Source organism: Chinchilla lanigera, unplaced genomic scaffold (assembly GCF_000276665.1).
Source record: "Chinchilla lanigera isolate Chin_1 unplaced genomic scaffold, ChiLan1.0 scaffold00022, whole genome shotgun sequence".
Taxonomy (NCBI): domain Eukaryota; kingdom Metazoa; phylum Chordata; class Mammalia; order Rodentia; family Chinchillidae; genus Chinchilla; species Chinchilla lanigera.
The window spans coordinates 24372056-24392610 of NW_004955423.1; the positions used below are offsets into that span (position 1 = coordinate 24372056).

At 42.3% G+C, this 20555-nt stretch overlaps 1 long non-coding RNA gene across 3 annotated transcripts in view; it reads left to right on the forward strand.

The window, feature by feature from the left end:
• Window positions 1–1529: 1529 nt before the first annotated feature.
• LOC102020684 overlaps window positions 1530–20555 on the forward strand; it is a 58915-nt gene continuing 39889 nt past the window's right edge. For all 3 annotated transcript variants that reach the window (XR_001234038.1, XR_001234039.1, XR_001234040.1), the window contains exons 1-2: window positions 1530–3282; window positions 3442–3567. This is a non-coding gene — a long non-coding RNA (uncharacterized LOC102020684). The remainder of the gene's footprint in view (window positions 3283–3441; window positions 3568–20555) is intronic.

The window sequence follows — 20555 nt, forward strand, 5'->3', positions numbered from 1 at the left end:
TCACTTGTGCACTCATGACTTAAGGTGTCTGTCTTCCTTCTGGTTTTCTTGTAGTAACTTCAGAGTTTTGTGTTTACCCTTTTGGTCTTGAAACCCTTTGGGGTTGGTTTTTGTGTATATTGAGAGAGAGGAACCTACTTTTTTTCTGCATATGCATATTCAAGTTTGCCACACCACTTATTGAAGAGATTCTCTTTTCTTCAGAATTTGTTCTTGGAGTCTTCAAAGAATGTCATTTGGCTGTATGGACGCAGATCAATTTCTAGTTCCTCTATTTTGTTGCAGTCATCTCTGTTCTACTTTCTTGCCAGGGCCATTGTAATTAAAATGGATTTCTTTTTAGGTACTATAGCTGTTTTAATTACTAAAGATTTGTGGAACATTTTGAAGTTGGGTATTGAGATGCCAACATTTTACTTTTGCTTAGGATAACTAGCTGCTCTGGCCATTTTTTGTAGTCTTATATGAATTTTAGAATAGCTCTTTGTACTTTTGTGAAGAAAATCATTGGTATCTTAATAGGATTTGCATTGAATTTATAGACCACACAGTTACTTCAACTATATTGATTCTTCCAATACACGAATATGGAATATCGCCCGTATTTTTGTGTCTTCTCTAATTTCTTTCACCCAATATTTAAAATTTTTTACTGTAGAGATGTTTCACTTCCTTGGTCAAATTTATTCTGATATTTCATTTTTTTAGCTATTGTGAATAGGATTGATACTTTAATATCTTTTTCAGTAAGTTCATTATTGGTGTATAAAAATGCTGCATTATTATGTGTTAATTTTGCATTGTGCAGCTTTACTGAATTCACATATAAGTTGTAAGGATTCTTTGAGTACTTAGATTTTCTATGTATAAAGCTATGTCACCTCAAACTTAAGTAATGTAACTTTGTTTCCTATTCAGTTATCCTCTATTTCTTTCTCTTGCCTAATTGCTCTTGCTAAGATCCCAGTACTGCATTCTGTGATAGTGGTGAAAGTGAACATCTCAGTACCTCCCGCCCCCATACCCCAAGACTAGGGCAGCTACTGCCACCAGCAGTACCACAGGGACTCCCCTCTGGAGCCTGATGACACACCTTGGAAGCCAGTGCCCACTAGAAACTCAAGAAAGGACCTTCAACCATGGCAGTCTGGGCTACTGGGGTTTTTAGAGCCTGCTGTCCTCAGTCAGCAAAGAAGAACTCACACAGGGACTGTGCTTTGACCTCCCCATATCTAAACCCAATGCACTATCCATCAACATCCATCCCCCTCTAAATGAAAAATACTTTACTGCAAAAGCTACTTCAGAAGATTAGAAGACGCAAATGTTGCAGCAAATGTGCAGACATCACAGTATGGGCAAAAGAAATAACACACACATCCCCTGTGGATGTTTCTCTAGTGCCTGCGCTAGTAGAAATTTCTAGATGCAGGGTTACAAAGGCAGAAGGTCAGGTTCTGCTCCCCGAGACTCTCAGTGTAGTGTTATGAACTGTAGAATTATAAGAAATGACTGGACACAGCTTCCAAGTGATTATTTTAATCAGCATTGTTATCATTTAACTATGGATACTTTCCTTTTTAAAATACGGACGAGGTCAGGCTCTAAAAGGCTACTTCTCAGTCTATTTGCTCTTAGCTCTAAAGTGTTGGAAGGGCTTTCACACAGTTCCAACCAACTTGAAGTGTGATCTGTCCTCTCCAAGTTTTAAAACGAAGTTCAAATCTTTTGTCTTATGGTGATGTTCTCTTAGGTAACGTCGTTTCCCACGGAGCGAGTGTTGTCTACATTGAAAATCCACAGAGGTGTTAACCCCTTCCCTCCCTCCAGCCCACACTCCAGGTGGCCACAGGATGTCTGGCGTCCGTCTGCCTCTCCCTCACTTCCGGTCGTCCTGCAGAGTTGTCCTGCCTGAGCCACTGTGTGTGCAAGAGCTGCACGAACAAGTTCACCAACAGTGTTGCTCACCTCGCTGGGTCTTTAACCGACTTTGACCCTGCTCCCAGCTGAGCCCCCGGTGAGCAGGCTTCCACCATGCCTGCGGCTCATACACAGCCTCTTGTCTTGCTGAGGCATTGTACTTATCTGCAGTGTGCTTAATTTTTTCCTTCGGAATCTTTCCTTACCACACTGTAATTCACCGACTTACAATACTCATAATTTTCTCACTGCTCTGACCTGAAAATCGTCTCCCCCATCATTGTCCACACATACAACCAGTTTCCACTGCCACACACGGCCACAGTAACTAAGGAAATATGGAATAAATGCCGGGCGGCATGAAGGGTCTGCTTGAGGGCCTTGTGCAGGAATTTAAGGTGACTTCTGCTGGCACGGTTGAATTTTCCCCCCTCAGCACCTTCAACGGAGAAGCAGACGTGGAACTGTGCACACGTGGGTTGAACCAGGCAGACTGTTTTGCCTCCAGGTAAAATGAAGAGAGCGGTGGGTGAGGAATGGAATATGTGCAACTAAGCAGCTATAAATATCGACTGTGGAATTTTTAAACCGAGCCGGAAGCAGGAGTGGGCACCGAAGCAGGGAGCGTGGACGGGAGAAAGGGTCCGTTCATCGGAGCGAGACTGCCGGAGAAAATGCGCGGGGCCGGTGGAAGCGGGCCAGTGACGGTGCAGTGGATGGGGTTACGGCTGGGCCGCAGGTGACACTCTTGACGAGGTCTACAGTGTGACCGGGAGCAAGCAGGGCGAGGCAGGGTGGACGGCGCGGTCACTGGGGGAGCGACATTGTGACATGAGCAGCCAGGCTGTGACGCTTCACTTCATCTCCGAAGTCACCGAGAGCGCACTCGTAGGTGCGTCTGGAGCGTGTGAGAGCGAACGAGGAGCCGACACTGCCTGCACATGTGGGGTGGGGTGAGGCCCGGGGGCCAGAGGTAACCCCGTTCAGTTAGCCCAGCCAGTCCCCCTCCAAAGACCTCGGAATTGAGATAAAAAGCAGCACGCTTTGGTCCAGAGTCAGCAAAGCTCCAATACTCTGAATTAAATCAAGCTCCTCGGTAGTGCACGAGTCCAGGTTTCTCTCTTCTCTTGGAAAATGAAAGCCTCGTCCACACTGAGCTCAACCAGACGTGCAGGAATAACAAACTGGTGCTGAGTGGCGACTGTCCGGTTACACAGCTCACACTCCACGCCACGCCCCCCGGCCCCTCCTGCTCACGCCCCCTTCTCCAGCTGTCCTGACTGCTGGTGTGTTTCCATCCTGTGTTAAGACTGCGTTTTGTCAAAGGACTGTAAAGACTGCTAAAGCTATCCACAGGAGGGAGTAAGTCATGTACTTTCCTTGTGGAATCTTAGCTTTGCTCACATTTGCCCAAGACCCTAAGCTAAATATTTAGAAATAGAGAAATGTAAAGTTTCTTGGTTGAAAATCGAAACAAGTTTTGAGTATTTGCAACAGCGATGTTTTGTTTTCTCCTTGCAGCGAAGTTGGATAAGAAAAATATTTTCATCCCTTCTCTTCAGTCGGACTTCGGGCTCACTGAGGTTTTACAACTTAGATCGCTCCGCCAATTCACAGTCACACACACTGAGTGAACAACCCTGAATTGTAAGTTAGCTCAAGTTATGTTCTAAACATGTTCTCTGTTTTACAGAAGTAGAACAACAGATCAAAAAAGACCTTGAAGATAATATGTTTGTCGCGCTCTCTACTTATAATCAAACGGATGGGCAGGGAGATAAACAAACATAGGGTGGCGCAGATGTATCGCACGGCAGAACTTGAATTCAAATTCTTACCATTCCTGAGAGTATACTCCAAGAGCGTAATTACTTCAGTTTAGGGTCTTTGAAGATATTTTTATTGTGAAATATTTCGAGCACAGAAGCTTACAGAATTTAAACATTAATATCGGTACTCCTACTATGCTGCTCTGCTGAACTTTAATATGCATTTAGATTTGGGAAGAGGGTAGAGTTGAAGCCCTTTCCTCCATGTTCTCATTCCAAATTCTAATCACTTTTTTTTTTTTTTGGCTTCAGGGCTAATCCTCACTATAACTTCGGTGTTTTTCAGAAGCTCCTCTAAGAACTGCTTTAAAAGGAAATAAATTCTAAAGGCGATTTCATTTGTGTAGGTTTAAAAGGTTCACGTGTGAACCTTTCACGCTAAGAGCAGAATGCAAAGGGAGTCTATTTGCAGACCCAGTTACCTAAGGCAGGGAAGCCGAGGCACTCCGTGCGCCTCTCCGTGAAGCCTCGCTTTGAAATTGAGCGCTGAACCAAGCTCTGCGAGAGCCTTTGCCTTCTGGAATAAGAGTCACATCTTTCCTCTAAGGGTGAAGGTGGGAAGAGCTTCTACGTCCAGCTCTATGGGCCAGTAACACAGAGCCTCATAGTCCAAAGGATCCCATGAGTGGGTTAAAGTTCTGTTATTGCCGCCTTAAAATCTGGAAAATGTTTGAGTAAGGAGCCCGATATCTTTATTCTGCTCCGGGCCTCGCCGGTTATGTAGGTGGTACCCGTGGTCCCGATGCAAGCCCGTTGCATTTGGTACATTCTAGGGACACTGACTGCTAGGCCCATTTTGTCCCCAGGAGGGCGCTCTTCCACCTTTAATACTGAGTCCTCATCCTAGAGGCTGACTTCCTGCCTGCCTTCCAGTACATACAGCTGCTATAAAGCCGGGATGCTTAGGTAGGATGTCAAAGGCTGGCTGCTTCCCCGGGGAAATGGACCCGGAAGCACACACGGATAAGAAAGACAGGCTTTCGCTGAGCTCTTAAAAGCAGTGTTTCTTTTCTCAGCAAAGCACCTTCTGGCATAGGCGGCGTTATCCCCACTTACAAAGAAACAAGTTACAAAGGTCAAATAGCGCGGAAGAAGTATTGGAATTTGAGCCCAGTACTGTTGGTCTTCAGAGGCCAGAATGGAAGTTTTTGTTTTAACCTAAGGATAGCATTTCTAGAAGCAACCATGAAGACAGTTGTGCAAGCAGGACTTCTGAGAGGGTACGCTTTACATCACGCACTCCAATAGCCTAAGAAAGGTTTTCCAAGGTGGACCATGTACTTCCTGAATTCAACCTACTAACCAGAGTGCTGGGTTGCTATTCAGTGACAGTAAACGGCATCTCCAGTTTCACTGAGAGGCTAGAGTTCCAATATGTTGTCCCATTTTCTTCTCAAATTTTCTTATGCTTCTCAGGTTATGAGCTTTGATTGGGGGCTCTGAAAACATAGGCACCGAAATTGAGACATAAGTTTAACTTGGTATATTTCACCTGAAACAACCAAATTACAGTAACACATGGAGGGTACTTTAGGCCACATATGCCTCTAAGCTACCCATAAATAATGCCCAACTGTAAGGTGGAAAATTTAACTATTTACTGTTATTTTTATTAGTGGTCTTTTTTTTTTTTTTTTAAGATAGGGTCTTAATATGTAGCTCAGGATAGCTTTGAACTCACTGTGCAGTTCAGGCTGACCTTGAACTCAAGTGATTCTCCTGCCTTAGCCTTCTGAACGCTGGGATTGCAGACATGTGCCACCACACCCGGCTTATTTACTGTTATTTAAAAATGCATACCGCCCACAGCAGACACATTCACCTTCTGTGAGGTTTCACATTATTGCAGCGTTAGCTTGTCCTTTTATAAAAGGGGGCATTTTGAGCATTGCATTGAGTATGGTATTGTCCTGTAGGATTGAAAAAGATAATCCATATCAGATTAAAGAAGTTCCCTTTCTTTCCTAGTTTACAAAGGATTGTTTTCAGGAATTTTTTATTTTTATCGACTGTACTTCCCCCATTTTTTCAGTTTCCTGTGTTTTCTCCCTCTTTTTAAAACATATTGTATCCAACTAAATTAACTGGCTAAGACTTAAAATCTGGAATAGCTGGGATAAATGTAACATACATATTACATATTTGTTTTGCTCCATATTACTGGATTTGTATTGTTGAACTTTATTATATCTTTGTTGCCTATTCAATGAATTTTCATTGTGTTTTTATAATCCTCTTCTTTCTGTTTTCTTTGGGCTGATTCTCCTGTGTGCATTCTACCTTTTGAAGTTTAAACCTTGTTTTGTGTATTTTATACCTCCCTTCTTTTTCTTTTCATTTTTTTCTTTTTATTTTCTAATATTACCATTTTCGACATGCTTCCTTCAAAAATATTGCTCTGGCTGAACTGCACCTATTTGTGTGATTTATTTTTGCATGCAATTTTAAGTATTCTCTGCTTTGCATGATGGGTTTTTGATCCATGAGTTACATATATATGCTGAAATCAAGAACAAAAACGTGACTAAAATTACAACAATCCTGCCTAATGCAACCTGTGAAATTTCTTTAGCTTCTGGTTTTGTAATTATCTTTCATTTTGTCTAATTGTCTATTTAGCCTGCTTGCTGAGTTCTAATTTCGATCATTATATTTCTCATTCTAGAAGTTTTGCTTTCTTTTTCATATCTTCCAAGCCATATTTCATGTTCTCATTGATACTTTCAGAATATTACACATTCTTTTACAATATATTATCTGTTAATTTCAGCTGTGGGTCTTTTTCTTTTTCTTTTTCTTTTTTTTGGATCTAAGTCTGCAGCTTATTGTTTTTGCCCAATCTTGCTTCAGAAGATTTCTTGCTATGAGCTCATGTGGGAAATGTACCTGTGTCATTTTTGTGGACATTGGCTTTCATGTGACTTCCGCTCAGAAGGACCCCTGGGTGCTCCATCAGATCCCTGTCTCAGATACTCCCAGGGTGGGGCTGTAGTCAACTGAAGTGTGGAACTTGAAATTCAGACAAGATCGGGTGTGTTCAGCGTGGTATGGCGCAGGCTCAACTTGAAGCTTAGAGGCTCCGTAGAAATGTGAATTTTGCCCAACGCCCTGTGACCATGGAGCTGTGTTTGAGAGCTTCTGGGAGATTTATTTCCTTGACCTCCCCACTGGCAGCCAGTGCCCGAGGGCAAACACCCCAGTGTCTCCCTCCCAGAGGCACTTCCCCCAATTGTCGCTGAGGATGACCTCCCTCAGGGCCTAGGCTGGAAAAGCAGCTTCCAGACCAGCGTCCCACTTGCTCAGATTCCGGTAACGGTCCGGGCTTCCCCACGGGAACCATGAAGGCCGGAAGACGCCCCCTGGTGAAAACTGCCCCAGGGCTCCGATTATCTTGCTGCTTTCTCACTTTCTTCTCTTTTCTGGCCTTGCTGGGCTCTGACTCAAGTACATCCTGACGAAGTGTTTCTTAAGCCCTTTCCAGTGGTTTCCTCTGGACCACTCAACAGTTTGCCTGAAGTAGAAATCTAGGAGGAATCTCTAATAAGGCAAGTGATGACAGGGACATAAAATATATATTTTTTTAATTCAGACATTTAACATGCTAACAAGAAAGAAAGCTCAGTCTAACAAGTCGTGAAGGAAACAAAAAGCATTGTTCAGTGGAAGAATCAACTAGAGAAAAGGTTTGTCCTACTGGAGCAGTGGGCACACCTGGAATCCCAGCACTCTAGGAGGCTGAGACAAGAGGATTTCAAATTCAAGCAAGCCCAGCCTAGGCAATTTAGTGGGAACCTGTCTCAAAATTAAAAACTAAAGAAAAGAAGCCACAGCTGGACGTGGTGCTGCATGCCTGTAATCCCAGGACTAAGGAGGCTGAGGCAGGAAGATCTTTGTGAGTTTGAGACAAACCTGGGCTACTTTCTGATTGGTTTCTTGCCCCGCTGTAATTCCTGCTGAGTTGCTATGGCACCCAAGCCAGTATGGGGCTGCAGGTCATGTGGTATGGTGCTGAGTCACCATGGCATCCAGCTAATATGGCGCTGGCCACTAAAGGCCATGTGCTAAGCCCCACCCTTCTTCCACTGAGTCTAATTACAACTTCCTACTTCCCTTTTTGTAATATCTTGTTCCCTTTTCCCCGTGCTCCCACCCAATCCCGGTGTGCCATGTCAGGCAGTGCGCCTCCTAAACCCCGCCTCCAGCCTGGGGCTATTTAACCTAGGACCCCACGAGAGATCGGCAGAGGCCACGTTTTTCTCTTTCCTGTGGCCTTTCCGCGTCCACAACAAAGGCATTTTATTCTGTTTTACTTCTCTCTGCTCTGGAAAAACCTATCACTTTCAAATTTATTAACTTTTGCCACTTTATTCTCACAACTGATTCTATCTAGGCTCTGTGCTACAAAAAATGTATACATGCTTTCCCATGCCCACACTGTCTGGCATTTGGCAGTATCAGACTTTCTTACATTTGTGTGTGTGCAGCATGACTTGGATTTTCATTTTCCTGGGATCGGGATTTTCCTCCTCTGAAACTTGCCTACTCATATTTTGCTCTTTTAGACATTGGTTTTTTGTTATATTTGTAAAACAATTTATAATTGTTATTTGTATTTTGAGAACAATTCTAGGGTTGGTTATATATCTTGTAAATATTTGTTCTGCTATGCAGCGACACAAGTGTGTTCAGTGTTAATGCACTTGTGTTTTTTGTGTTTTCTACATGCCTGTGACTTTTGTGTCATGTTTAATGAAACTTTTCCTGCCCTGAGTACATAAAGATCCTTCCCAGTAATAGATTCTGCCAGTCTGAATGTATTCTCCTATGCTGTAGGTGCCGATCCAGTGGGCCCTGGTTTTTGTGTGTTATGTGAGGGAGGAGTTTCATTTCATTTCTCTGCATAATGTCACTTGTCCCTGAGCCTTTTACTGAGGCTTTTTCCAACATCTGCCGTTGCTGAGCTTCCTCAAACCCCAGCTCTGTTCTGCACTCACCACTCACCTCTGGTAGCCTGTCTTCTCTGCTGTGGTTGGATTAACATCCCCAAAGGCCCCTGTGTTCAAGGCTTGGTGCCCTGGGTGGCACTAGCGGGAGGGTGCCTCCAGTAGTGGCACCTTATGGGCATTCTAGGTCACCGGGAGTGTGCCATTCAGGGGTTGGGGGATCCTGGCTTCTTTCTGTCTTTTGCTTTCTAGGTTTTCTCTGTCATGTGTTCCCCAACATTGCTGTCAGAGACCCAAGGCGAGAGACCACCCAGTGATCAGTGGGAACCTCCCAAACTGGGGCCACATAAACCTTCACTCTTGGAAGTCAGTTAACTCATTTTCTTAGTGATAGCAATGGCATGCTGCCTGGCACAGTGTCTGTACCAAACCTCCTGCCTCAGTTAACACAAGTTGTAATCAAAGTAATGTCTTCCACAGCACCCTGTTTCATTTTGTTGTGGTTTTTGAAAATGGTCTTACCAGCCCATGGTCTTTTGTTCCTCTAAAAAATTCTAGAAAAGCCCTCCCAAATGCGTTGGATTGCTAGGGCTGCCATAACAAGTACACACCGAGTGGCTTAGGCAAGTCCAAATCAAGAGGTGGTAAGGGCCGGCTCCTTTGGAGGGCTGTGAGATAAGAATCTGTTCCAGGCCACCTTCTCTGCAGAGAGTCTCCCTGTCATCTCTCCATCCCTGACTGTGTCAAATGTCCCCTTCCTGTAAGGACACTGGTCGCAGGGGGTCAGGGCCCACCCGGGGTCAGGGCCCACCCTGCTGACCTCATCTTAATTCAATCACCTCTTTAAAGCCCCTGTCTCCAAATACATTTAATGTTAAAACCTTCATATATTATATGATTTTGAGGAATGGACAAAGCAACCAGTTACATCAAGTGACACAAAAATCTTGGTTGAGGCTTTACTTTTCTTTTTTTTTTTATTTATTTTATAGACTGATTGGGGGAAGAGGTGATATACCACAAACCTTCTAACTTGTGAGCATTTATTTAGTCTTCTTTAAAGTCTTTCAATAAAATGCTATTAATTTTTCATGAAAATCTTACATTTTTATTAGATTTATTTTTAGGTTTCTCAAATTTTATGTGGACATCAAGTACAGCACTTAAAAATGTGTATTTTTATTTATTTCTGGTCTTAAATTTGTGTGTTGCGTTGTTGTTGTGGTGGATTGACAACTGGTGGTCGACTTGTAGCACCCAGCTGAACTGAATCAGCGTGGTGCTGGTGTGGAGGGCCCACCTGAGGGCTGTGGCCAGCAGCGTAAAAAGAGAACTAGAGGGGAAGAGGTGGTGAAAGCTTATGGTGCTGGCTTTCCTGACGTGAACTCAGCTGTTCTCATCTTTGGAGGAGCTTAGGACCTCACTGTTGCTGAGGATGGCTGTGATACTTTTCAGGGAAGCTCTGTTTCTTTGAGCGTTGCTTCCTGGCTCCAGTGCAGATCCCTCAGCCTGCTGGCACAGATCCTTCATCCCGCTGGCACAGATGGTCTAGCTTCCACCACTGACCTTTGGGCTTTCCAGCGCAGATCTATGAAACAGACTTGTGTGAGACATTGTGGTGGGCTCTTGACCTCTAGTTGTACTCATGGGAGGCATTGTCATGGGCTCCAGGTCTTCAGGGGAACTCATGCAGCCCCCAGCTGGATTCTTTGGGTCTTTAGAGTGTGGACAGATCTCCTGCACTCTTTTGTATTTTACACTTCGGGTGACTACTATAAAATAATCCTATAAATTATGTGTCCTATATTATATCTTTTCCCTTGCAAGCCCTGACTACAACATATGCATATGAGCGTTTTTCTTTCCCCACCAAAATCTAAGCTACTTATTCTGTGAAACTGTAAAAAAAACTCACTGCAATTTCATGTTTTTGAGATAATGGCTCTGTTGTTGTCTCCTCTCTTCTGTGGTTTAAATTTAAAGTGCCTCTGTCAGTCTCTAAACCAAAAACACAGTTTTGTTGCTTCGATGTGCCAGGTACTTTTCTGTTCGTGAGCTATGTAAGTGTATATTCCTACCATAAATCATTTCTTTTATCAAAAGTATCTCTAGATAAAAAAACCTCAGTTTACAACACAGATGCTCCCTGGTCAGATGGCTGCCCTCCGTTCATGGCCCCCAGCATCACTCCTGCAGGTCTTTATGCAAATGAACACCCCATGAAGATCCACATTGTTCCACATGAGAGGCCTTGAAAGCTACTCCCAAGCAATCTAAGTCAGGAATGTGGGAGTGCTGGTATTGTTCTTGTAATAACACTCACTTCAGTGAGTGTTTAAGATACTCTAGGCATCATTTTGAGTATTTTGAATCTAGTATCTTTTTTAATTCCCACAGACTGTTCTATGAAAGATGTACTATTATTGTCTCCATTTCACAGACTGAGAAACTGTGGCCCAGAAAGACATTTCCTCAAGAAAGAAGTAAAGTTGTCTTTTTTGTTTTCTTTTTCTTCCAGTACCAGGAATCAAACTCACGACCTTGCGCTTGCCAGGCAGGTGCTGTGCCACTGAGATAAATCCCCAGCCCCAAAGTTGTTCTGATAAGTTAGAAATGCCTGGGGTTGCTTCTTTTAACCCATTATATAAGATGTGTGGTTTTATATTGGAAGGAACTGAAAAGTTGAACAAGATTGTGTTGCTCCTTCTGATGAATAGGGTGTTCTTAGGACTTGCTTAAAAGAATATTTTTTCGAAATAGTCTTGGGCTGCTATATTGCCAGTCCCTTGTTAGTTTTGGCAGGAGACAATACAAGCAGTTACTAGCCAAGCTAGTAACTCTAATGGAGATGAGCTCTCCATTAGAAAGAGAGAAATGCTCCCTAACCAATTGTAAAGACCACCACGTGGTCCCTCTCCTTTGCCCCAGGACTTGACTTCTTTCCAAGATGGTAGACTATGGAAATCATCCTTCCATTTATAGGAAATCCCACTGTCACACAGCAGCGTGTCTCTTTCAGAATGTGATTTTAGTAACTACTTTTATTTATGAAAGCATTTAGTTGACCACTCCCTCTAGCTTCCTAAAAATATTTTTGACATTAAAGAAAATTTTGGAATCTTAGATCTTCAGTTTTCTTCTTGATAGAAATCAATGCAATTATCTTAGTAGCACCAGATTATTTCTCAATTCTTTATGTAAATACCAGAAATTCAAAGTGAATTTGAAACATGAAAATATTTTTCCAAATTAACGACGAACATATTTGGCTAGCAAACCTCTTTGGTTAGCCATAAATGTTTCAAAAAATATTAAGCATTACAATTTTATTGACACTGAATTTTTTAATACAAAGAATAATGTCTTTTAAAATGTGAGTTTAAAATCGATGGATGTGATCAATTTTTCATGCCTGTATCTTGTAATCTGAGCAACTACTTTGAAGATAACAATAAGCAGTGTACTAACCATTGTTACCCTCCTTCTGCCTTGGTTTGAAATTTTGTGTCATAGTTTTTAGTGTTTTCTTCTCTTAAAAAAATCCATGGATAAATATTAATTTTTTATTTGAATGGGTCAAGGATCAGCATTAATTTTATCCCTCTTTTTTATATTTAAAAATGTCATTCTGAGGAAACTAAAGTGGATGGAAATGACATTGTGTTATAGCAATGGCCCTCAGTTCTTGTTTTTGGAATTCATTATCAGTTATGTGTCTACAAACTACAGAGTGATCAATTCTCAAACTTTGCTTACTAGTTAGCATTTTGCGTTATTTTCTTTAATTTCTGCAAACAAGGAATGCACGACTTCCCAAATTTGTAATAGAATGTATGACCCACTCATAATAGATACTCACTTTCACCACTAATATCTCAAATTATTTCCTTTTTGGTACCCCACAGGAGTTTAAAAGAGAAATTTCCCAAAGCAATTCAGAATAAATGTGCTATTTGCTTGGTTTTCATTTTGTTTCATTTTTGTTTTTTAAGTAGAGAAAAGACAATTGCCGAGGATTCTTTGACTACAGGTACATCTCAAGTACAGTGGTTTTGGCAAAAAGTTTAAATAGAAGTTGCATATTTGGAAATCAATTATTTTAAAACTACTCTTGCTTGGGTTCTCCTTGAGAATATTTTTATAATCCACAAATGTACACATCCCTGGAGACTATTGGTACATACAGCGAGGATTTTGAAATCAGGTAGTGGTGCGTCCAAATCTGAGCTTTAGAAAGACATCACTGGTTAGAAAGGAGAGAGATTGATAGGCATAGGGTGAAGTGGAAGCATTGACGGCTGAGGTTAAAGGTGTAAAACCAAAGCCACTGAGATAGAGCCACAGAGGACACAGGGACAAGGAAGTGATTTGCAAGTTTCCTGGAGGCAGCTCAGAACCACAGACTGGAACTGTTACCTCGTGATCTCCTTGATGGTAAACAGTCACTCAGTCGCTAGGCACTAGGTGGGAAGAACCACAGGAAATGACGGATGGGAGACAGCGTCATTCACTGCTGAACAACAGATACACTTTCTGAGAATGTGTCCTTAGGTGACTTTGTCATGAGAACATCATAGAACATCTTTCTATGAACTGAGAAAACTACAGTGTCACTAGGTGATACAATCTGAGCGACCACCATCATAGACCTAGATATCATTATGCCATGTGTGTGACTGTATACACATGAGCTTACCTTGAAAGTATGATTTTTTTAAAAAAGGAGATTTTTTTTTGTAATCTCAATTCAAAAAGAATATACTAAGAAATGATGAATCATTTCCTGGAGTTGTGTACGTTTTGGAAACAAGTAAATCAACTTCCAATCCTATAAACAAATTCTTTGTGGCAAAGTAGTCCAGACAACCTATTGGGAACCCACTCTGCCCAAACACTGTGTATCCTTTAAAAGTTATCTCACATCTGGTCTGATTTCTGAAACCTTCTCAAATGAAATCAGCCGATACCTATCTCTATTTTGTATTAATTTGTTTACAATTCATTTCCACCGCTCTGTAGTTGGTTGCACCTCTCGTATTGGTTGAAATGCTTGGGGAGAGAGGTAGTAACTTGTTATCACTTCTGTAACTTGATGTTAGCTTTACATTTACTTTTTCCTATCCCCTCCATGAGCGTCATACAAAACAGCCTCAATCGATGTTTGCCAACAGATTCAATGCTCTTGGTACCTTCTTTGTCTTCATGACCACTCAAAGAAGCTGTCTTCTTTTTCCCAAGTTCTCCTTTAAGTAGTAGCAACTACACTGCAATAATCATTGAATTATCCAGTAAACATGAAGAGAAATACAGGTAAAAGTTGGAGCCTATTGATTGTTATAAGACTCTTTTCTAAGGTTCATCCCATCAACACCACTAAAAACAGGGTGTGTACATCACCCAAAACTCTACTTTTTCACCATAAAACAAATGGAGATTTAAAAGCCCAAGGGTAAACAAAGACACAGGAAGCAAGCACCTACTTAACTGCTGCCATGCTAAGTGTGGTGGATGTGTATTATCCTATCATACCAGCAGTCTCTTGTGAAGATTGGGGTGCTGAAACACTTGAGCTTCAATCTCTGTTCTCAGCAATCCTGTCTTGATAGTTCTTCTGAATCCAGGCACTATGAAATCCTTGATGTCTGCAAGGAACTCAGATCTGGGAGACTCCCCTAAGCTTTTGTATGAGGATGTTGTTATGGGAAAGAATCACTAAATTCAAAGCAGCAGAACGAATACCTTGCCTCCCTGAACTATGGATCATTTAAACGATCAGTTACCAGATTATTTCCAGCAGCGTGGAACAGGAGATTCATCAAGAGCAGAACATCAAAAACCTCTGGCTAAAGTCTTGGGTGTAGCTGAGGCTTCATCCTGCAGCACAGAACAAGACGACTTTAGCACCAGGGGCTCACAGCCAGGGAAAACAGCTTCTCGAGTACAGACTCCACTAAGGATGGCAACGTGAGTTTGGTCCTGGGTCCAGAGAGAGGGCACATGTAGACAAGGAGACTTGACCTTAGGAACTGTGGCGGCTGGAAGGTTCATCTTCGGAATCTGGTTGGAGGCAGTCTTAGCCCAAGATCTATGCTGGTAGAGAAGCAAGGAGAAGAGAAAAGAACACACTGGACGTTCTTAGTGAAGCTGAAATTACATCTTCATTCTGTAACTGGTTTGAGGTTAGGCATTTAATCTCTCTGAACCTGAACATCTCTTTCTGCAAAATGGGATAAGGACACTGACCTTGTCTACATCACAGAACATCCCGGGGATCAAATTTATCACACCAATTCTTTCAGCAGATGTTTACCACCCTCCTGCTCTGTGGTAGGCACTCTGCTAGTGCTGCAGCTGTGCTGGTGGGTGCAGACCTGTTCTTGGTCACATGAAGCTTTAGTTTAACACAGAATGCTCAGCCTTAGCTCTACTGCCATTTTGCATTGGGCCTTGCTTCTTGAGGGAAGTGCAATCTTGCACCAGTGTCCCTGCCCACTAGATGCCACTAATAGCCCTGCACCCAGTCAGGAAATACAAAACTGTCTATAGACCACCAAGTTTCTCTTGTGAGGTTGTGGTGGTTATAGTCCCACCTAGCTGAGAACCTCTTGTCTAAGCAGGTGGCCTCTGAGAAACAAAAGCAGGTTTTCTCTCTTTTGTGTAGTGGGTGTGGCTTTGGGAACATCACCAAAAAAGGAAGCAGCTGTTGCTGTAGGTGGTTGAATGGAAAAGTGGAAGTAAGGAGGGGCCTGGTGTTACTGGAAAGATGCTGCCGGGGAACTTGCCCTGACTGTGGACTTCTTGACTCCCTGTAGAGGTCGTGCATTTCCATGGTGTTCAAGAAAATGAGTTGAAGATGCTGGCAGCTAGAGTCATCCAGATTTGACCGATTTGAGCTTTCTCTTTCTTCACCTTTATCTCTGCTTTATAGTAAGGACATACTATCTGCAGTTTGCAACATTTGGGGAGGTGAGATAGAGGCTAGGGCAGCACTGACTCGTCTGTGTCTTCTAAAAGGCTGTAAATATTTAAGTCAACCAAACTTACAGCCCCGAGCTTAAAATGACCATCAGCATGAAAAAGGCAAGTTATAAGTTTTAGAGACAGAATGATTCGTATTTTGCAATAGATTTATATACCTGTGCATACAAAGCATAAAAGATTATACTGAAACACACAATATAGCAATCAGTTATTTCTGGGCAGTTGTGTTACTCTTTGATGTTTAATATTTTTCTTTAACTTTTTAAAAATTCTATTTAAACCAGATTTTAAAAAAAATTTCCCTTTAGTAATCTTTAAAAAGCCACCAAATAACTGTTACAATTACTTTTAAAAATAAAGAAAAGTACACTTTAAGCTAAAAGCTATGGTGTTTATGTGTGAAATAAGGGTGTGGGCTTTTTTTTTTTTTTTTTCTGGTACCGGGAATCGAACTCACGACCTCATGCTTGCCAGGCAGGCGCTGTGCCACTGAGCTAAATCCCTAGCCCAGGTATAGGCTTTGATTTATGGACTTTTTCTTATCCATACAGTCACACCTCTGACTGACAATTCAGGGGACTCGCCAAAGCCTCTAGTGAGGTGATAACACTTTGCCTACCCATCACCTGACCTCCTCTTCTCATTGCTCTATAGAAAGGAAAAACAAGGTAGAAGCTACAGTGTGGTTGATGTTGGAACTATTTATCACATTTTCATGGTTCATTTCATTAACTGACTGTTTACATACCCCCTATTGTGACTCATTTAAATCTTTGATTGGAACAATTATTTACAATTGCAGGCGTTAAATGAATGCTTTTGTGATAGAAAATGTGATGGGGGTATTATTTCTTATCCCCCACAGAATTATAATTGGATAACTCTCATTACGGCTCACCTCTGTTTTATTACTCCCTGGTTCCCAATTTACCTTGCAATTACCTTTCTGTTTGTTTGTTTTTCCCTTAAAATCTTCAGCTACCATTGAGTAGGATATATTTTACAATATATATATATAGCTCTAAGAATAAAGTATGTTTCTCTGATCTATTTTATTTCTCTCTTTCAAATAATACAGAAAGCTAGTCATGAAAGGGAGGCAATTTTTATAATAGAGCGAGGTGAATGAAAAGTCTGATCTACGGGCTTAGTGTGGGATATGAACATCGTCACAGGAGAGCAAGCCTGGAACCTGGCCCAAATCTGACAGTGTCACATCCTTGGCACATAGAACAGAACACTGTGCTGTCTATGTTCATGTCTTTTTTCATAGACTGAGTCTTAATGGCTTTGACTATGAGTGCTGCAGCCCTGGCTTGTCTGCTGCTAGCAGAGTTCCTAGCAGCAAAATGATCTGAGCAGTTACGGGAGAACCGCAGACCTAGACCGTGGGTGTCAGAGAGCCGGTGTGCCTGTGAGGTCTCCTGGATGGCTCGCTGGACTCCCAGACCAGCCAGAGGCCCTTCCAGATGCTGTGACCCTGAAGCAAATCGTTAAATGATACCTACACCTGACAGAACTTGAGCATCTCATCCTGGATCCTGCTGTCTCGCTAGAGCCCAACAGAAGTGGATGCGTATACTGCACTTTTGTACACAGTTGTGATTATTTTCGGAGTGAAATGCAAAAACAACATAATCAGGTCAAAGGGTATTAATGTTTTTAACTTTTGTTATTGGTTGTGAAATTTTGGTCAGGTAGATCTGTAACATCCTTCTGTTAGTTTGCAAGGATTGTTTAAAGAATTGTTAAAGGATTGTTTCCCCAATCCTGTGTCAGTATTAAAATCTTGATAAATTGTTATCCAAAAGAGACATTCCCTAGTGTCTTTATTTTTATTGCATAAATGTTGAATGCTTATGCCTAGTAAGTGGGTATGCGTTTAGCCATTTTTCCCTTTAACATGTTTTATTCATGGGCTTGTAAAATATCATCTTGCATTTATGGTGCTATTACCTTAACACTTTTTTTATGCATATGTTGCCTGTATTTTTCTTCATCTGCTGTTGTGTCCTTTAGTTTTGATTATGGAATTACTTGTCACATTTGGAAGTTTAAATTTTTATATAGGCAAACTTAACAAAATGGATATGATGTCAGCTAAATTTTCTTTTAGGCATTATGTACCACCTTTTATGTTTTAAGGTCTCATCTATATTTTGGAAATTCTTTTGAGAGTCTGGACTGTTGAAAATTTGCATTTATTTTTCTGTTTTATTAAAAACGTTTGCTGGCTAAGTTGAGCGTGGCATTACCACTGTTCTCTCCCCTATGGCTGAGGCAGCCCCATGTGCTCACACAATTATTTGGAAAAAGCAAAATGAAACTATTCTTTATCACCAGGTTCCTTTCATCAGAGTGAAAACTCTTCCTTTAAGGTCCCAAAATCCAGAAGCATCTTCTCCCTACTCTCTTGCCAGGGTCCTTAACATCCCAGTGAATAAACCAGTCCTTGGTAGAAGTGATGGAGTGATCAAGATTCTAGGAAAACCAGAATTAATATTCCCTTTGGGCGTGTGGAGTGTGTTAATCAGCTTTCTGTCACTATGATGAAGATCATTAACTGAGATCATTAACTTGTAAGAGAAAAGGATCCTTTGGTTCAGAGTTTTAAAGCTTCCTGTCTATGAGCAGGTGGCACATTATTTTAGGTGGGGGAGCCAGAGAGCAATGACAGGAGCTCATGGTGGAGGGAATGCTCACTTCATGGGCAGGAAGCAAAAGAGGAAAAGGGAAGAAGCAGGGCTTCCAGCTCACCTTGAAAGGCACGCCCTACCTGACAGAAGGACCCCTCAGGAGACCCCACCTCCTAAAGGCTCCACCCCTTTCGGTAGTGCCCCTCCAGGTACTTAGCAAAATGCTACTGTAAAATCGAGGACTGCAGTGATGACTTTGACCCTAAAATTTTGCCTGTGCACTCCCATGAGAATCCTCTTGCAAACTATGTTCTCCAAACAACTTGGAAGGTCTGAATCATACACCCGAGTCACATATAATCTCTCCTTAGGTAGAATATAGCTCTAATGGCAACTACAAGAAAGCAGTTTAATTCATAAATGAGAAGCTCTACTTTGACTCTAAAGCATAAATTTATAACATAGTCCATATTTAAGACAAAATAGGAATTTAAAATATAAATTCACTGCAATACTTCATTATGGTCATTGTTTCCTACTTGCAGGGCTCTGATACAGGTCCCCCTCTGCTACAGTCTGGACACGGGGTGTTCCCCAAAGTCCATGTGTTAGTGTTAGTCCCCAAGGAGGTACTGTGGGGAGGGGGGCAGTGGACCTTCAGGCAGAGCGGCCTTGTGGAAGTCCTGAGGTAATTGGTGCACACCCTTCAAGGAGTTTGGGGCTCTGCATCCTTCTCCTTTCTCGTTTGCGTCCTGGCTACCAATGAGCGATGCGCTCTGCTGTGTCCTTCCCACCACTGCCATGGACACCCCCCCAGATGTGGCTCCACGTGGTCAAGGCCTTGTCAGCCCCTCTCAGGCTGGTGAGGAGGAGAAATGGAGTAAAACGAAAAGTGGTTCAGAAGGGTTGGTGTGAGGGTAAGGGGTGGAGAAATACGGAAGGAAGGGATTAAACAGTCCTACGCCGGATTTCAAATACAAACTTGCTCCTTATCACTGTAGACTATCAATCATTTTACTAGAATCTTGCCAAGGTTTCCATTCTATCATGAGGAAGCTATTGATTAATCTCTTAAAATATTCAGAATTTCATTTCAGACACCACTTCTATGGACTTCTTCCCAGAGATCTCTCATGAGATGCTCTCATTCTCTTTCCTGCCTTTTCCCAAGTTGTTTTCTTTCTGATTTATTCTTTTCCCTTTTCTATACCTGGGGTAGACAATATATTTTAAAATTGCAGATGTTTTCTTATGTGGACCTTATAGTTCATGTGACATGCAACTGTTAGTGTTACTACTCTCATCCTAAAGATGAAAGAACCGTGGTCCAAGAGATTAAGCAAATCCATCACGGTAACCTCGCAAGCAGGGGGCAAATCTGAGCTGGGACGCGGTCTGTGCGGCCCAAGGAGCTGAGGACCTGCCCTCCGCCCAGTGTGCTCTGCCTGCTGTGTGCTTCCCTTCTCTGCTGAGGGACACCCCAGCCAAACGTGGCTCCACCTGGTCATGCTGGGGAACCATGGAGCAAGGGTTCAGGGCTACACAGAGAGGCTTTTGCCCCATTCTTTCCCAAAATTTTATAAATGCCAACCGTGAGGTAGAAAGAGGCAAGGACATGGAATAACAGCTGCATGAGCTGTAGCTTCTGCCTTCACAGTGCTGCGCGTGGTCTCATTAGAGGTCAAGCAGCTTAACTGTGTTGTATCGAGTGTGCCATGAGAAGGGAGACAGCAAGAAGGATGAGCTTGCCACAGGGAATGGCTGGTACTTGATCTCCATCCTGAAAACACGTGGGACAAATGATGGCAGTTAGTTGGGCAGATCAGGAGAAGGAGGGCCAGACAGAGGACAAGAAAGCAAGGATGGCAATTGTTTACACCTAACTTACTAAGGGCCCTGGATACAGGACTAAGGAGTTTGGATTTTACCCTGGAGATAACAAGCAGTTCTTAGAGGCCTGAAAACTGCTGCCTTTCTGTAACTTACTGAGATTCCAGGCATCTGCAAAATCACAGCTCAACTGAAAAAGACTCACCTTGTTTGAAAAAGAAAAACTAAAACTGTTGGGTCTCACATGTGTTTCTTGACTGGTCTCTCCTAGTTAAATACCTCGTATATGGGGTAAATCCTGGCTGTTCCTCTCAACTCGGTACATTCATCTGAGAGATAAACTTGACTTTAGAATAGCCCTGACCCATCTGAGCTCTGGGTCCATCTCAGCCTTGGGCCGCTATGAGGTGTGGTTC